The 16,658-nt window shown below is 49.4% G+C and overlaps 1 protein-coding gene across 1 annotated transcript in view; it reads right to left on the bottom strand.

The window, feature by feature from the left end:
- Positions 1-16,658, bottom strand: part of ATL3 (atlastin GTPase 3) — a 1,042,039-nt gene that overhangs the window by 101,479 nt on the left and 923,902 nt on the right. The gene's annotated exons all lie outside the window — the stretch shown is intronic.

A 16,658-nucleotide genomic window follows, 5' to 3' on the forward strand; every position in this document is an offset into this window, starting at 1 on the left:
GATCAGGCACCTTCCCAAGAGCCTCCCCAAACCGGTTTGGCCGGCCTCAGCTTGCAGCAAATAAGGAGAGGAGACACAGGCTGATGGTAAACAAAAGCTTTGTTTATTAGATAGCAAATACAAAGGGATCAGCAGGGAACACTGCATGCAAGTGGATCAGCAGTTTGGGCACACAGCTCTCTCTAGGACCCTCGCCCTAGAGTGCCGGTTTATATAGCATATCATAGGGAAACACTAATATGCTTCAGTACTTTCACAATGGGGGTTTTACTTGGCATGATATTGCAGATCTTCGGCAATAACTGTCGACATCTCTCTTGTGACCTTGTGGGCATCATGTTGTATTACGAATAAGGGGCATTCGCAGAAAGCCCTTCTGTTATCTCCCATATATGGGGCTAGTGCCATACTTGTAGAGAATAAGCGGAAGGGAAGGTCTGACGTGTCCTCTGCCTTGGGAGGGGATTGGCCTGTCTGGGGTGCTGCTTGTAGAGCAGAGGGGGGTGTCATGGAGCCAAATGTAGCATAGCATTGCATAAAATAGTATAAGAAGAATCCTGCATAACGTAGCCTAATAATCCTGCCACATCATCCTGCAGTGGGGAGTCTCTCCCTATGAGGTCCTCCGTATTATCAACCCAAGGGGGACTATTTGGTAGCGGCCTCACCTCCCTAGGCTCATAGGAAAGGGCTCTCCTCTGGGGAGAAGTGACGAGAACCTATGAATCATCAAAATACTCTGGGTTACTGGGCATATTTTCATGGAACTCTACTCTTAAAATGACACCCTGGGAGACCACCAGGGGGCGCAGGCAAGACGGATGCCAGATTGAAAGGCTCCGTTCCCTGCCCTGGTGTTTGGCGGAGATAAGTGTTCGGGAACCATCATAACGGCTCCCGGGACTGCACACAGCATGCTGCAGCAGTAGGGGCAATCTGGCTCAACCACGACTCCATACGACAGTGAAACCGGCCCCCGGGCAGAGAAGCCGGGAGACATGAAACAGGTGGCATGCAGTAACAGTGTGCGGCAAAGGCAGGTCACACTTGGCAGTGACGAGGGGTGCCAGAAGACCCGAGGGGCACCCGCGAGTTGCAAGAGAAGAATAGACATCCCAGTGTTACCAGCGACCGGAAGGCTCGGAGCTGGTGCCTCCCCCCCGCCAGCTGCGTGGGAGGTCAGTTGGCAGTGTCGGTCCCCCCCAGGGGAGTGCTGAGGAGGCAGCCACAGGGGTGAGTTTGCACCCCCACCCCACCCCACACCCACCGTGTGACTGCCTCGGCCTCAGGCGAAGAGGACAAAGAGAGGCCTCTGCTTCAGGCACAGAGGCTGGCGAAGAGCCAGGAGTGCTTGTGTATAGGAGCAGGCCCAATGGGAGGCCACCTGGGACATGGCCAGTGAAGTCAGGTGACTGAAGAAGGCAGAGACCGGCGTATGAGGAGCAGAGCCATTGGCACATTGAGGGAGTAGGGCTGACCCCCAGGAGACAACAGGCGACTGACGGACAGAGAGACTGTGCTGCCCCTCTCCGCCCAGCCCTTCCGTCGGAATGCAGTGAACAAAGTGGCAACACCAGTGCCCTGCCCTAGTGTTTGGAGGATGCAGCTCTAGGGGTGGGACCCAGCCCGGAGACTGCCACAGGGATGCCCTAAAGAACGAAACGGGGCGAGCCAGATCCTGGCACCCCAACCATCAAGGGGTGAAATGACGAGCGGGGAACCCGGGCGGCCAGGTCGAGGTGCCTATGCAGTAGTTGGATCTGGTGCCCCCGCGCCCCGTGCGGACACTAGTTCAAAACAAAGATAGTGGAGGTTGAGGTGGCTATTGGCACGCAAGGTCTCATTGATGCATGCCCCAGACATATGGGTGGCGAAATCGGTAAGGAGCAGTGCGGTGGAAGAGCCATAGCGGGAATACCTGAGAGTTTGGTGGGAGAGCCCATGGACTGGGAACCCGGAGAGCGGGCTTGAAGTGGGGGGCACAGTGGGAGAGGAGTTCCTTGAATTTGGAGAGTCCGGGGGTTGTGTGTGAGCCTGCGAAAGCAGGGTGATCTGGGGCATGGTAGACGGGGGCCAACTGGTGCATAATAGCCCACATGGATGAGCTGGAAAGCGGTGCTCACACAGTACCAGTACTCTGAGCGAGGGGAGATGGCGAAAGTGAAAGGGGACGGGGGCCTCACCCATGTACAGCAGAGATAGGCATCATCAAGAATGACATTCAAACGATCCTGGAGGAGATACAGGGTATGAGAACTGATATTGGTGCCAAAGTACCGGACCTCTCTGCAAGAGTGATTACCCTGGAGGATAGGATGGAGGGCCTGGAGGCAAACCATACCTCATCCGTGGTCCTCGTGATGCAGGTTGGGGTCGGCCTCTAAGAAGTGGAAAGGGGAGGAATTCCGGCTCAAGGTGGAGGACATTGAGAACAGGGAGCGGTGCAACAACCTCTGCTTCTTTGGCCTGAGAGAGAAGGAGGCGGAATCCCTGGCTGGGCTTCAGTGCAAGATACATGCAACCATGGGGATGGTCCTGGGCTCCAAGGAAGGGGAGATGGTGCCCATTGAGGTGGCAGTCGCTCTGGAGGTGCAACGATACGCTGGTAAGAGATTGTGTGCTTTGTGACTTTCTAGAGAAGGAGATAGGCGCATACTTTACAACCATTGATAAAGGGGGAAGTGGACATGGCTGTGGTGTGGGAGGCTGCCAAAGCAACATTCAGGGGACTGCTCTTGCAGAGGGGGCTCGGAGGAAAAGGCTGGTAAGGTCCCGGGGGAGGATGGGTTTACCACAGATTTTTATAAGCAGTATCAAGACCTTATAGCAGCGCCCATGGTCCAAATGTTTAACACCATAACGGGGGAGTGTTCCATCCCGCTGATCACACTGATTCCAAAGCTGGGTAAGGACCCAACCAGCTGCGCCTCATATAGGCCCATCTCATTACTTTATGTGGACGCAAAGATCTTCACCAGGGTGTCGTCGTCCCGTTTGGAGAGCCATCTTCCTAGGCTGATACACGCAGACCAGGCAAGATTTATATTGCACGGCAGGGAGCTGACAATATGCAAAAAAACGCTTCACATTCTCAACTCCCTGGTAGTGGCAGGAGGGGGTGCCTTACTGCTGGCCTTAGACGCTGATTAAGGCGTTTGATAGGGTAAACTGGGCCTTCATGAGGGAAGTCCTCTCAGTGATAGGTTTGAGTGGGAGATGGAGGAAGTGGATCGCGGCCCTATACTCGAAATTGACAGCCAGGGTGGTGTTTAATGGAATCATATCGCAGTCGTTCCAACTGCAAAGGGGTACAAGCTAGGGATGCCCACTTCCTCTGTTGCTTTGCGCATTGGTGATGGAGCCATGGGCCAGAAGGGATGCGGAAAGCGGGGTGGGGATTAGGAGGGGGGTGACGGTTGGGGGGAGTAATTATAAGTTACTCACCGTAGTGACTAAAGTACTCTTAGTCCATAGTCCCCTTTCCTCCATACTGTATGGGAGGGGAGACGGAACCTTTTCCACCAAAAAACCTTCTTCCCCTTTATAGTCGCCCAGGGGTGCGGCCCAGGGAGCATGCGCTGCCCTGACTCCGCCCTCCGGCTTCACACCTCAGTCCCCATTGACTCATCGACAATAGATTTAACATTGCCTTATGACACCAGTAATATTAGGGGGGAAGTTGGTGGGACGTATGGAGGAAAGGGGTCTAAGAGTACGTTGGTCACTATGGTGAGTAACTTATAATTACTCTTACGTCCCGTACCCTTTTCTCCATACTGTAAGGGCGATTACAACTGATTGTAGCCCCAGGGTGGAGAGGAGCCCCTCCTTAAGCAAATAGTTTCCTGAGAACCGCCTTTCCGAAAGCCGCATCAGATCTAGAGCCAGCATCCAAACAGTAATGCTTGCAGAAAGCCGAGGGAGAGGCCCAAGTGGCCGCCCTGCTTATGACTTGCCAAGGGACATGGCGCTGGAATTGGATGGGCGTTGCCTTGGCCCTGACTGCGTGGGCATTCATGTTGGCCGGAAGCGGCTTGTGCTGGCCCTCGTACGCTTCCTTGATGGCAGAGACTATCCAACCGGATATGGAAGCCTTAGAGGCCTGATAGCCTGGACTTGAGCCTCTCGAAAGTGACAAACAGGGCGTCCTATTTGCAGAAGCCCTTGGTCCTGTCCAAGTAGAATTTCAGGACACGCCTGACATCCAGGCAGTGCAACACTCTGTGCTTCGTCCTTGCGATCGGGAAAACGCGCAGGAAGTACTATTTCCTCGTTCAAGTGGAAAGCAGACGGGACCTTGGGCAGAAATGCCGGGTGTGTCCGAAGGACTACTTTGTCCTTGTGAAAGGTAGTATATGCTTCCGAGGCAACCAGCGCCTGGATTTCGCTGACTCTACGAGCCGAGGTGAGGCCGACCAGTAAGGCAGTCTTGATGGTGACCAGCCAGATGTCCACAGACGCCATAGGCTCGATAGGTTTCAGCGCCACAGCGCCCAAAACTATGTTAAGGTCCCACACAGGGTACGGTCTCTTGACAGGCGGGTAGAGTCTTGTGAGTCCCGTCAGGGGTTTCTTGGACTCTGAAAACACCTTGGACTCTGTGGACAGAGATCGTCCAGGGTAGCACCCCAGCCCCCGAGAGAGGAATCCGTGGTGACGGTGGCCTGCGGAGTGGGCGGTCGAAAGGGCTTGCCCATCCGTAGGTTGCAGTCTCTGGACCACCAAGTAAGGTCCGGGTGGAGAGATGGAGGAACGTTGATCATCTCGGATTGAGAGCCTCGCTCCTGGTTCCATGAGGCCGTGAAGTGCAGCTGAATCCTCCTCATCCTTAGTCTTGTGTGCGGGACGGCTAATGGGACCGCTGCCATTAGATCCAGGAGATGTTGGTACCACAATGGCAAGGTCAACTCTCTGCTGAGGAAGTGGGTGGTGGCCCTCAAGATAGACGAGATTTTGTCCTCCGAAGGAAATACCTTCTGGGAGCACGTGTCCAAGATGAGGCCCAAAAATGTCAGTCTGCGTGGGTTGCAGCTGTGACTTCTTGAGATTGAGCGAAAAGCCCAGATCACGTGGATTGTTCATAAGGGCATGGGAAGAGTGGTGAACTGCTTCTGGAAATGAAGCCCTGACAACTGGAAAAAGCCTTTATTCCCTCCGCCCCCTTTTTGTTGCTGCTTGCGCCAGCTCTGAGACGGCGAGTGGTCCCGCTGCCTGGATCTACGCTCCTGGAAGCCTCGGAACCCTCCGTACGTACAACCCCTATTGAAGCGCTGCTGAGATTGGGTGTACGATTTGGCCATGGTCTTTGTCAAGATGGAAAAAGACTTGGCCGTTTGTGAGCTGTTTATTTTTTTTTGTCCAACTCTTCATCCGTGAAGGAGTGGAAAAGGTCCCCCCCCACCCTCGAACGGTAGATCTAAAATGCGTTCCTGGATATCCGGATTGAACTTTGTTGCCCGGAGCCAGGCTGTCCTCCTCATGTCCGTGGCGATACAGATGGCACGGCAGGAGGGGTCAATATGGGCCACAGTGGATTCCAGGAGATCAGGCGCCACAAGCTTGGCCTCGGCAAGCCCCACCATAAAGCGTGATTGGCTCTGGGTGGGGATTCCGGAAGGAAGTCTGCAATTTCCCGCCATAATCTTTGCATGGCAGCAGCCATCATGGCATCTGCGTTGGCCTGACGAAGATGTAAGGACGCGTTGGAATAGTTTCTTACCGTACGCCTCCAAGATCTTCTCCTCCGTGCCTAGCAGCACCGCAGAGGAGGAGGCTGCGGACGACTGAGGTTTGGAGTATAGTGATGCCGCAGAGATCACTGAGGAGTGTGGCTGAGGATGGCCCGAGAGCAAGAGTGTATCCCCCCTCCATCTACCTGTGATTGGCGTGCTGGCGGCGATTGACCGGCTGGGCTAAGTGGGGTTTGAGCCAGCCCTTCTTGGCCAGGGAGACTACATCAGTCTGCAGAGGAATCCCCGATTTGGCAGAGGGGCGTGGTGTGAGGACTTCTGCCAGAACCCATTCTGCCGGCTGCTCGACCTCGGTTTGGGGTAGGCACAGATACTCGCCAGCCCAGCAAGACGTTAGTTGAAGGCCCTGGCTGAGGATGGCACGTCTGGATCCTCCTCCTCATCCGTATCCTGTGGATCTGGGGGATCCTGTGGAGGAGGAGGAGGAGTAATTGGCGCTGGAGGCTGGGGTACAGGGACTGTGGCTGGATGCTGAGGAGGCGGCAGAGGCTGGTGCGGAGCCGCCTGAGGAGTCGGCTGGGGAGCCGGAGGAGGCGCCTGCGTCTTTGAGGGTACCCCCCCCATCCGAGGTGACGTCATGAGGCGAGGAACCTCTCGAAGAAGACCTCTTAACTGACCTAGGCGGTGGCAGGGGCTGTTGACTGGGTAGCCGGGAGCTGCTGGAGCTGCTGCGTACCCTGCCCATATGGATGCAAAGGAAAGCTGCCCTGTGCCAAAAATGGGGTAGGCTGTAGGCCATGTACCTGGTTAAGGCCAGTCCCCCCTTGATACTCGTTCTTCGCTGAATTCCTGAAATGACGTCGGACGGGTGCCTCTATCTGGTGCGGCAGCCATTTGGTTGAGATGCCTGCCACCTGCCTGCGACGTGTTGCTCAGCCCTCTGGGCCGGGGCTCGTCCAAGACTCTTGCGTGTGGATCACAAGGCCTACCCTGCTCCTCGGGCCTCGGACCGGTAGGTGTGGCACCCTCGACCCGGGGGTCGGTAGAGCTGTGTTTAGGCACCCCCTCGGACGTATTGCCGGTATTGGGGCATAGCCCCTCGGCCATGGTGCCGGTACAAGGGCGGAGCCCCTCGGGTGAAGACCCGGTAAAAGAACCTTCCGGTCCCTCAACACTGTCACCAGGAGGATCCGAGGATCCTTCGGCCCGGAGGCCTCTAGATGCACGTGCTGGTAGAAGGACCTGACCGGTCCCTCCTGCACGGGAGAGTCTCTGGGAAGGAGTCTCCCTTGCGGGGTGCGATGGAGAATATCGGCCCTACCTTGGGCTTGGTTTGATGTTTCACAAAGTTCTTGAGGTCCTCTGGAGGTGACTTCTGGAAGAGCTCCCTCCACTTGGCTAGTCTGTTCATCAGCGCTTTCGAGGACAGCGAGCCACACGCTGAACAAGCTTGCCAAGCTTGGTCTGGGCCAAGTCAACGTAGGCAGAGGGCGTAGGGGTCTGAAGTTGGGAAGAGCCTGTTGCAGGATGGACACCTGCTGAACCCTGTAGAAGTCGACATGTGCCGGGGAAAAGCGTGACGCCTGAGGACCGAGTACCTGAATGACAAAAAGACAAAAAAGAAGACAAAGAAGTATCCGCTCGAGGAATGACATGGTCGAAGCCAAACCCAGGAGCGCTGGTGAATTCGGCCCGTTCCTGTCGACGCGGAAAAGGGGACTGAGGTGTGGCGCCAGAGGGCAGAGTCAGGGCAGTGCATGCTCCCTGGGCCACACCCCCACGCACCTCTAAATTTAAAGGGGAAGACGTTTTTTTCTGGTGAAAAAGGTTATGTCTCCCGTTCCTTGGAAGGGACGCCCATACAGTATGGAGTAAAGGGGACTGGACGTAAGAGTATGTATAGGATTAGCCTCTTTGCGGATGATACCCTGCTGTACATTACGGTACCAATGCAGGGGGTGGGTTTTCCAGATTTCCCTACCTATTATAAAGTGTCACAGCTTTGGGTGCTAGTGGACCACCTAGACTCGGCTTTGGCGAGAAGTGGTGGGTACTGTTTGATAACGCGGTCTTGTCCCCTGTCCTCCTCAGGGAGGGGCTTTGAATTCCCCAACCTTGTATCCCGAGGAGGATGCTGCGTCATCCAATCCTGGAAGTACTATGGTCTCACTGCTGGGAGGGTGGGGAGAACAAGTGGCTGTCCACATGGCCATCCCCCCTAAGTTGCAACTGAGCTCCTCCACTGCGAGACGCGATTGAAGAGCCACTGGCGTTCCAATTGTCGAATGAGGCGGGTTGTGCAGAGCGGGCCAAATGTGGGAGAAGTGGGTCTGTATCATGATAGAGAGGTTAGCATAATGCCTGCAGATGGGTACGCTGTCCATATTCAGTTATCTACAGCTGAAGGGAGTTCGATTAGAGAGACGATTGGGGCGGGGGGACCTGCGGAGGGGGCTGATGGATTTCAAGATTCCTGAGCACAGGCTTCAGGGGCCTCATAGCACGACTCTATAAGGGGAAATGAATGGCGTCGGGAAGTTTTGTCATGGATCAAACTCTTTTAGTGGTTGCTTCTCTTTGGGGTAATGCGGGGGGCAGGTGAAGGGGGAGGCGGGCACATGGTAAGGGTAATGTTGGTGGCTGCTAGATGCAGCCTCACCCAGGTGTGGAAGAATCAGAGGATGCTAGCCGAAAGGGATTGGGTGGCAAAAGTCCGAGCCATATATGATATGCAATTCCTTACGCATCTGCTTAACAAGACCCGAATTAACATCAAAGGCATATGGGTACCCTTTTTCGAGAAGTATGGGCACTGAAGAGAGGCCGAGGGTGGAGAAGCCAAAGGGTTGGATGGTATGTGGCCCTGGAGTTCTAGACCAAAAGGCACTCGGGTCGGGGTAACCACAAGTGAAGCATAGCCTGAGTGTGGTGTGGGATGTAGGAGCCCAAAAGGGACTCAGGTGGGGGTAACCAAGGGTGAAGCACAGCCTCAGTGTGGGACGTAAGAGCAACAGGCCTGAGGGCCTCGAGACTGTTTTCATGAGGCAGGCTATCACTGGGGAAGGGAGCCTATCGGAGGTAGTCTGTGTGGGCTGCATTGGGAGTGATGAATTAGAGGGAGGAGGGGGGAGTGAGTAGGAGGGTAGTTATTAGGGGGTACCCACCCTGTGGGATTTCTGAATGTTGCCTGATCCGCAGTTTTTGGCTCTTGCTTTGAGAACATGTAATCGGTCCAAGCTTATGAGCTGGGAGTTAAGGTGGGGAGGGGGTAATGACAGAACAGGGCTCATTCAAAGTTTGTTGTGCTATTGTTATATTTGAAACGATAAAGTGTAATTCTAAAAAAAAGGACACCCTGCAGCTGTGTTGCCAGAGCACTGTGTGGGGGGTCAGAAATGAGAGGCGGGCACAAAGTTGTAACATTTTCAACATTAAACATTTTATTAAATTTAGGACAGGGGCAGACAGGCCTTCGATAAAGGCCTGTCTGCCCCTGTCCGAAAGAGAGTTTCCCTGCCTAGGAAACTAAAGCTAAAGATCAGTATGTGCCTTGTCGTTGAAATTCTGTAAACAATCACTGTGTCCAAAACATGACCCTCACACTTGAACAATCAAAAAGGTACAAAATAAAGGTTTCTGATTTTTACTTAATAAAAAGTGTATGTAAATCAAGTATGAAAATTCAACAAATAATTCTGGATTCCATGGGGGGTTCCCATTCAGTGGATTCGTTCAGGTACAATAATGAACGTACCCTTCTTAAACCCTGATTCTTTAAGAGTTGTTGAAATATCTCTTTCCTATAACACCTAAGGATGGCAAAAGTGTATTTTTCCAAACAATAATTCCACTGAAATAGTAGAAATATCTTTTCCCACAACACTGTAAAAGCAAAAAGAAGTCTATATTCAACAACTGCTTCTATGTGTGCACCCAAGCACGTTTACTACATTACTCTCTGCACTGCGGTCCCAAAGGGTGTTGTCATACCAATGGTAAAAGGCGCTATACAAATGCCCAATAACGTAACTTAACATATGCTTTATGAATTTCATTGTTTACTCTCTTGCCAGGTATCTTTCGTCAAAAAAGGTTAACTGCCTGATGAGTTTCTTTCACCAGGTCTTACTACAATGATCACTTTCCTTCCAAGTATAACACAGTTGCATCCTTCACTCTTTATATCTCATTGACTTCAGGTCACTACTTGTACCAATTTCCCCCATATTGACATGCCATTTTTGGAGATTTGTTCAAGTTCAGTCTGTAAAGTTCTTCATTAGTATTTCTTGACATTTGGCATTGCTTGTTCCAATTTTCCCCAAATTGACTTTTCATATAAGGAGATTAGTACAACTTTTGCCCTTCAACTCTATTTGATCAATATTTAAAAATATTTATTCAATTGTCAGTTTGCTGGCACATCCCCCAACTTCCCTATGCCGACTCAGCGGTGTAGCGGGTAGCTATGGCAAAGTTTTATGTCTGGGCAGGCTTTCCCTGTGATGCAGACTCTCATTCGGTTCCTGCATCGACTTCACAATCACTCGCCGATGGAACGGACGCAGCCCAACAGGAACATGTCTCCTACAGCCTTGCAGCTGCTGTCTGCCTTCCAGCGGTCCTTCCAAGGCACCTGCTGCACCTTTACCGGACTCCCGTTCCTCTGGTAAGGGCATGGTTCAGGTGGTTGCCTGCAGGTGCCTGGCTAGTCCAGCGCGGCTCGTCTATTGGTGTCTACTTCTGCTGTTGGTACCGCTTCCTGCTTTTCATGCTCTGCAGTTCTCCTCTCCTCTCTCTAATTGCAGATGTTCCTCAGGTTTAAATGTCCCACACAGCGGATTGTAAGGATGACAACTAGTTTGCCCCTTTAACTTGAAGTTACTTTCATTCCACATAGACTCATTATTCCTCTTCCTCGTCTCAGTACTTGAGGCTTTATGGGAGTTGGAGTCCAAAGGAGTTTTAAACTTCTTTAAGTTTGTTTGTTTATTCATTGATATTGTGAACTGGACCCGAAGGTTTCAGGGCGCAGAGGTTACAAGAAGATTCACAGCTTGGTTACATAGTCCTAAATACAAATAGAAATCAATACAAGGAAATGCAGTTTAGACAGTGAGAACATAACATAGAAGAAGACAGTTACGCGTCGTGCTGGTGAGAGGCAGTCAGAGGTCTGATAGGCTATAGGGCAGGTGTCAGACATTACTGGTCATGGGCTTTAAACCAACTGCTAAGTTTCTGTCTGAACTATAGATATGGCTGATCCGCTTGTATAGTAGGAGGCAGAGAATTCCACAACTGAGCAGCTTTTACAGGGAATCTGCATCCCCCACCTTGGAAATTTTAGCTCTTGGGACAGTGAGGCAGTTAGTATTAGCTGATCTAGTGAGCCTGGTCGAAGATTTTCTGCAAAATATTTCACCAAGGTAGAGGGGGGCTGCATTATTGAGACATTAGTATGTGGGCGAAGCAGTTTTAAGATGGATTTTGTCACTCATGGAGAGCCAGTTATTTTGTCTTATGATTTCGGAAATGTGATCTCTCCTTGAGATGCCCAGTGCGGCTCTGAGGGCATTATTCTGGAGGGTTTGAATTATCTTCGTGATGTACTTGTTGCAGCCAATATAGAGAGAGTTACAATAGTCCAGTTTGGACAGTATGAGGGCTCTGGCAAGTATGAGGGTACAGCTACCTTTAGATAAAAATGCTTTACCTGCTCTAATGAGTGTGCATGTGTATGCAGTCGTGGATGCCATAGAACTGACTTGTTTGGTGAATGATATGGTGGAGTCAAGGTAAAAACCTAAAGTCTTTACCTCTTTGGCGACATTGATGGAGTTACCATCTATTATAAAGGAGGTGTAGTCAGGGCCTAATTTCTTAAGGTTGAGGGTAGTGCCCAGGATGATGAGTTCAGTTTTGTCGTCATTCAGGCATAAACCATGTGTTGCCATCCTTGCCTGGATGACGATGTAGACCCTGTTCATCAAGGCCAAATCCTTGTTGTAATCTCTTGAAAGTGGAAGGAGAATCTGGGTATCATCTGCATAGTTAGTGAAGGTGATACCAAGATGGTTCAGATCATCGAAAAGAGGCTTGGTGAAAATATTGTACAGGGTAGGCGAAACACAGGATCCCCCCTGGGGTACTCCACAGGTGATGGGGGTGGGGTCTGCAGCAGCTGAGGGTGAGAAGACTCATGGTCCTTTTGCTAAGAAATTATTCAATCCATGTAATGGCTTCCTTGGAGAAATGCGCAGCTGATTTTAAGGGACTGCAAAGGACCTTGCGATCCACTAGGTCTAATGCGGCTGAGAGATCTAGGAGGAGAAGGGCCGATTTCCCTTTGTCCCTGAGTTTGTCTATTTGAGCCTTGAGGTCGATTAAAGCAGTTTCTGTTCCATGTTGAGTTCAAGGAATTTTTGGATTTGTAAGTAAGCAACCATATCTATTATTTTAAGGAGAAAAGACACTGTAGTGATAGGTCGATAGGTGGTAGGGATGGAAGGGTCTAAGCGTCTGTTTTTTCAAAAGAGGGAGTACCCAAGACTCTTTAAGGTTACTTGGGATGGAGCCAGATGTAAAGGAGGCATTGATAAGCGTTGATATGAAGGGTGCCAAATCTCTCGCTGCGTCCTTGATGAGTTGAGCAGGGCATTGATTGCACTGGCAGTTCGAGGGTTTAAGTGACAATATTACTGTTTCCGTCTCAAGAATGGAGTCTTTAGAGAAATTGAAGCGGGTTAGGGGGTTGTTCGAGAAACTAAGGGAGCTATGGGAAGGGGCAAAGTAGGAAGAGAAGCTTTTTCTTTTGCAATTTTGTCTTGGAGTGTAGTTATTTTGTTGGCTAAAGCAGACTGAATATTAGTACACCATATTTTATCCTTAGTACAGGTGTCTTGTACTGGGATGGGAGTTTCTAATTCTTTGAGAATTACAAATACTTCCTTCATGATGGATGTAGCTTGTGAATTTCAGTTTTCGTAAGATTCACGTTTCGCCAGACTAATTTCTTTTTTGTAGAGAGCTGATAACTTGTTCAGGTTGGTTCTATTTTCTAGAGAAGGGAGTAGTCTCCAGGTTGTTTCACATCTTCTTTTCTCCAAACGTAAAGCTTTCAACTGTGGTGTAAACCAGGAGTTAGGGTGTGCTTTAGGTTTACTGTGTCTCATTTTCAGAGGGCAATGGAATCGAGAGATGCTGTCATAATTTTATTGTATTCCGCGACTAGCATATTGGGGTCCATGCTGTCCGGTAGGGCGTTGAGGGTTGGAAGAATCAGCGGTATAAGAGTATCCGTGGTGATATTCTTTTTATTCCTCGTTAATGTTGAAGGGACAGTGATCACATTTTTAGGTGATGGTTTGGTAGTGGCGAGGTTAAAAGGACACTAGGTAATGGGCTGTACAGATTTGAGGGGCGATGACGGTAATGGTGGCATTGCAATTATAGTGAGCCACCCAATCCAGAATTTTTCCTTTGTCATGGGTTGGTAAGTTAACTTTCTGTGCCAGTCCTAGTTCTGATGGGGTCAGGGCCGTGCTTGATGCGTGTTTATCAAGAGGGTCATTAAAGCCCAAGTTAAAGTCTCCTAATAGAAGAATTTGTGATGTGCTTTTTAGGTTGTCTGAGAGCAAAGAGGATAAATCTTCCTCGAAAGACCCAATAGGGCCTGGAGGTCTGTATAAGAGATGAATTATCAGAGTCTGTGAGTTAGCGATGGGCAGTTTAGCTGTGAAGGCCTCACAGGAGGTGGGATGAGTCTACTCTTATGGACAGGCTGGCTTTAGCAATGGGGGCAATGCCTCCTCCTTGCACCTTGCATCTATCAGCCCTTATGATAGTGTAACCGTGCAAGACAGCTAACATGATGGCTGGGCCTGCTGCCTCGTGCAGCCAGGTTTCGGTTATGGCTAGAAAGTCGTAGTTTTCAGCCAAAATCAGATCGGAGATCTCTATAGGATGCGCAACTAAATCATCTGGCATTCATTAATGCTCCTTTAAAAACTGAGTTAAATTGCTTTAGATCTTTGTTTAAATAACAACCATCATTAACAGGAGATGTTAAATGTGTTTTATGGGTGTTATGTAGTGAAGAGTGAATGGTATTTGGTCTAGGATGTTTGACAAGGGGCTTCAGGGTTTTACAACTGGACGGATTTTTAGAATGACATGCCATCAGAAACTCTGGAATTATAGGGTCTTCTTCACATGAAAGAGAAGAATACTGTGTTTCTCCTGATGGAGTCACCATGTCTCCCCGACAGCCATCTCCTACCATGTGATCCACCCTCATAATATCACCCGCCCAGGGTCAGGATTAGGTAGAGGCAGCCTTCCCCTGGCCACATGGGAGAAGATCTTTGGCTGGGGATCAGTGATGACTCTGCAGGATTTATCACAACTGTGATTACTTAAAGCTCTTCCATGATCCCTGAAAGGGATCAGTCCCTCTGAGGGTCTTGTGTGGTGAGCCCCTGTCTCCTCAGAGGGGGCTGGACCAGGGGATTCCCCCCTGTGTGCCACCCAGGGACCAGCCTCCCACAGTTTGTGGCATCCCCAGTCCAGTTTGGGAAACGCACCATCCACCTGCAGTATCAAGTACGAGACTTTGTCGCAGGACCACAAAGCTTATGTTCCCAAAGGCAATGTGCAAGAAATGGAAATACCTTTGCTGTACCTGCAAAAGTGCATTACGCTCAGTTTTATTTAGGGTGTATTCTAGTACTTTAATACAGCCTGAAGCGGTCACTTATCAGGAAAGCTTTTTGTTTAGACCAGGATAGGATATCGAAGATGTTTCCAACAAAGTCTCCATGCTGCAAAAAACATGGCCACGACAGCGCAGACATATTGCATGAGTTTTGCTCTTGCCATGTGATACGAAATGTATGGAAAGCCAATCATGGGGAATTACAGGATTGATAAGTAGAAGTCCTGCTAGGCTCCAACCTAATTCATTATTTAGGCATGCATATTGGCCAAATGCAGAACTGCAATATGTGGAAGGATAAAGAAGTCCAGTGGATAGAAAAATGAAGCAAGGAGTTAAAAAATTGGGCATTAGCAGAATCTAAGGTGTGGTATCAAAGCATATGCGAGGATGAGACAGATGGGGAGGATATGATAATGCCCCGGAATTCGCTGGCATAGTCATTCTTCCTCTAAGACGATAAGCCGTCATGAGCAAGGACTCGGTGAGGATTATCCATATGTACACTTAAATCTTGTTAAAGACATGACTTGACTGTGTGCCCCTTTAAAAGGGGTTGAAGAACGTCCTCTGATAATAATAGATGTGGGAATTCCGATGGGAAGTTAAAAGGTTGAAATTGATGTGCAATTCTGGAAATACAATAGCCAATTTGATCATACTTTCTTATATTTTTTGTTTTTTCATTATCACAATTGTACTAAAAACAACATTGTTATGCTGCACTGTATCCAGTTGACAAAAAGCACAACCTTCAAGCTGAAATGCATATGAGGAAAACCAGAAAGAATTTCAATTGCATTATTCTGCATGGGCACTGAACAGTCCACACAAAAAACAACATGCTATGACAAGTACCTTTTGGAGCAGAAGTCTAGGTATAGCAGATTATGATTAGAAATCAATTGGACTGAACATTTTTCAAAAACCGTCATTTTGTACAATACTTTTGAGTGAAAACAACAGCAACGTTCACCCTATACAACTATAGGTCTGCATAAGATTGAAAGAACAGAGCACGGAAGGAAGGCAAATGTCACATGAAAATATCTCATGGCATCCTGATGCAGGATATTTTAGAATTAGACTTTGAATGTGAAAATAACATAACTGCACACTAAGTCATAGCTCCTCTAAAAACAGAGTAAGCTGGCATACAAACAAGGACAAAAAGGCTGGATGAGGCACGTATTCCTAAAATCATTGGTGCTGAGTTGATGTTCGGTATAAAGGAGGTTTGTGACAGGCAGTACGCCTGTCCTGGTAGAATATTTTGCTTAACAAAACAAGACTTCAAATGAAACCTCCTAGAGACACACAAGCTACACCTCACTAATGATGTTTAATGAAGCCGAAACATGTCTGTGGTTGATTGTGGTCTTGTGCAGAAGGGATGTGAGCTAGCAGTTCGGGCTGGACTGCCTCTTTTGGGGTGGAAGCAAGTTTAATTTGAAAATGGTATTTCAGCTTCTGTAAAGGCATGGCAGTCTAAGCAATGGTCTAGAGGGTTGCCCAGAGCAATGCCAGTGGTTTAGATCAATTCAAAACCTTCCGGTCAGCACCACTGTTTTTTTCCAACTGAACTGCATCAAATCATTCTTTGGGCACAGTCCAGCCTTTGGCAACAGGGTCGGCAGTGTGTTAATCAAAGGAGTATCTTTACACACTGCCGAGCATGATGTGCTAATGTAGCAACCGCTTATTTCTTGCTATGCAAATAAATACAAACATATTCCTTGTAGTACTATTTGGTGTTTATGCAGCTGTAATATTGCCCCAGCTCCCATAACCCAGTGAAGTCTACAACTTGCAACGTTAACAGTTCATCACTCATGCTGCCACCCCCACCTCTCCTCGAAAGTAGTCAGAGCTTGCTCCTCCAGACCCACCAGAACACCATACTCTCACCAAGTCACCATCCCCATAGTCAAACGCACCAAAGTAGGCGGTGCCATCTTCCCCTTCATTGCTGCCAGGCAATGGAACTCATTGCCACTCACCCTCAGAAATAAACCATCACACCTTGCATTTCACAAAGCCCTCAAAACCCAGCTGTTTGACTAACCTCACACACCCGTTTCTTTCCTTTCCTATGTGTACTCATGCACTCTGTAACCGAACAATCTATGTACATCCTTTATGTTATGTTGCACCACTGCTTTTCCTTACTCCGTTGTACTCACGTTCACTGTAACCCATCGAACTATGTACATCTCTGATGTTTATGTCTTACCTTTGTAACAAAGTAACCT

Source organism: Ambystoma mexicanum, chromosome 2p (assembly GCF_040938575.1).
Source record: "Ambystoma mexicanum isolate Mex_15411 chromosome 2p, UKY_AmexF1_1, whole genome shotgun sequence".
In the NCBI taxonomy this organism is placed as follows: Eukaryota; Metazoa; Chordata; class Amphibia; order Caudata; family Ambystomatidae; genus Ambystoma; species Ambystoma mexicanum.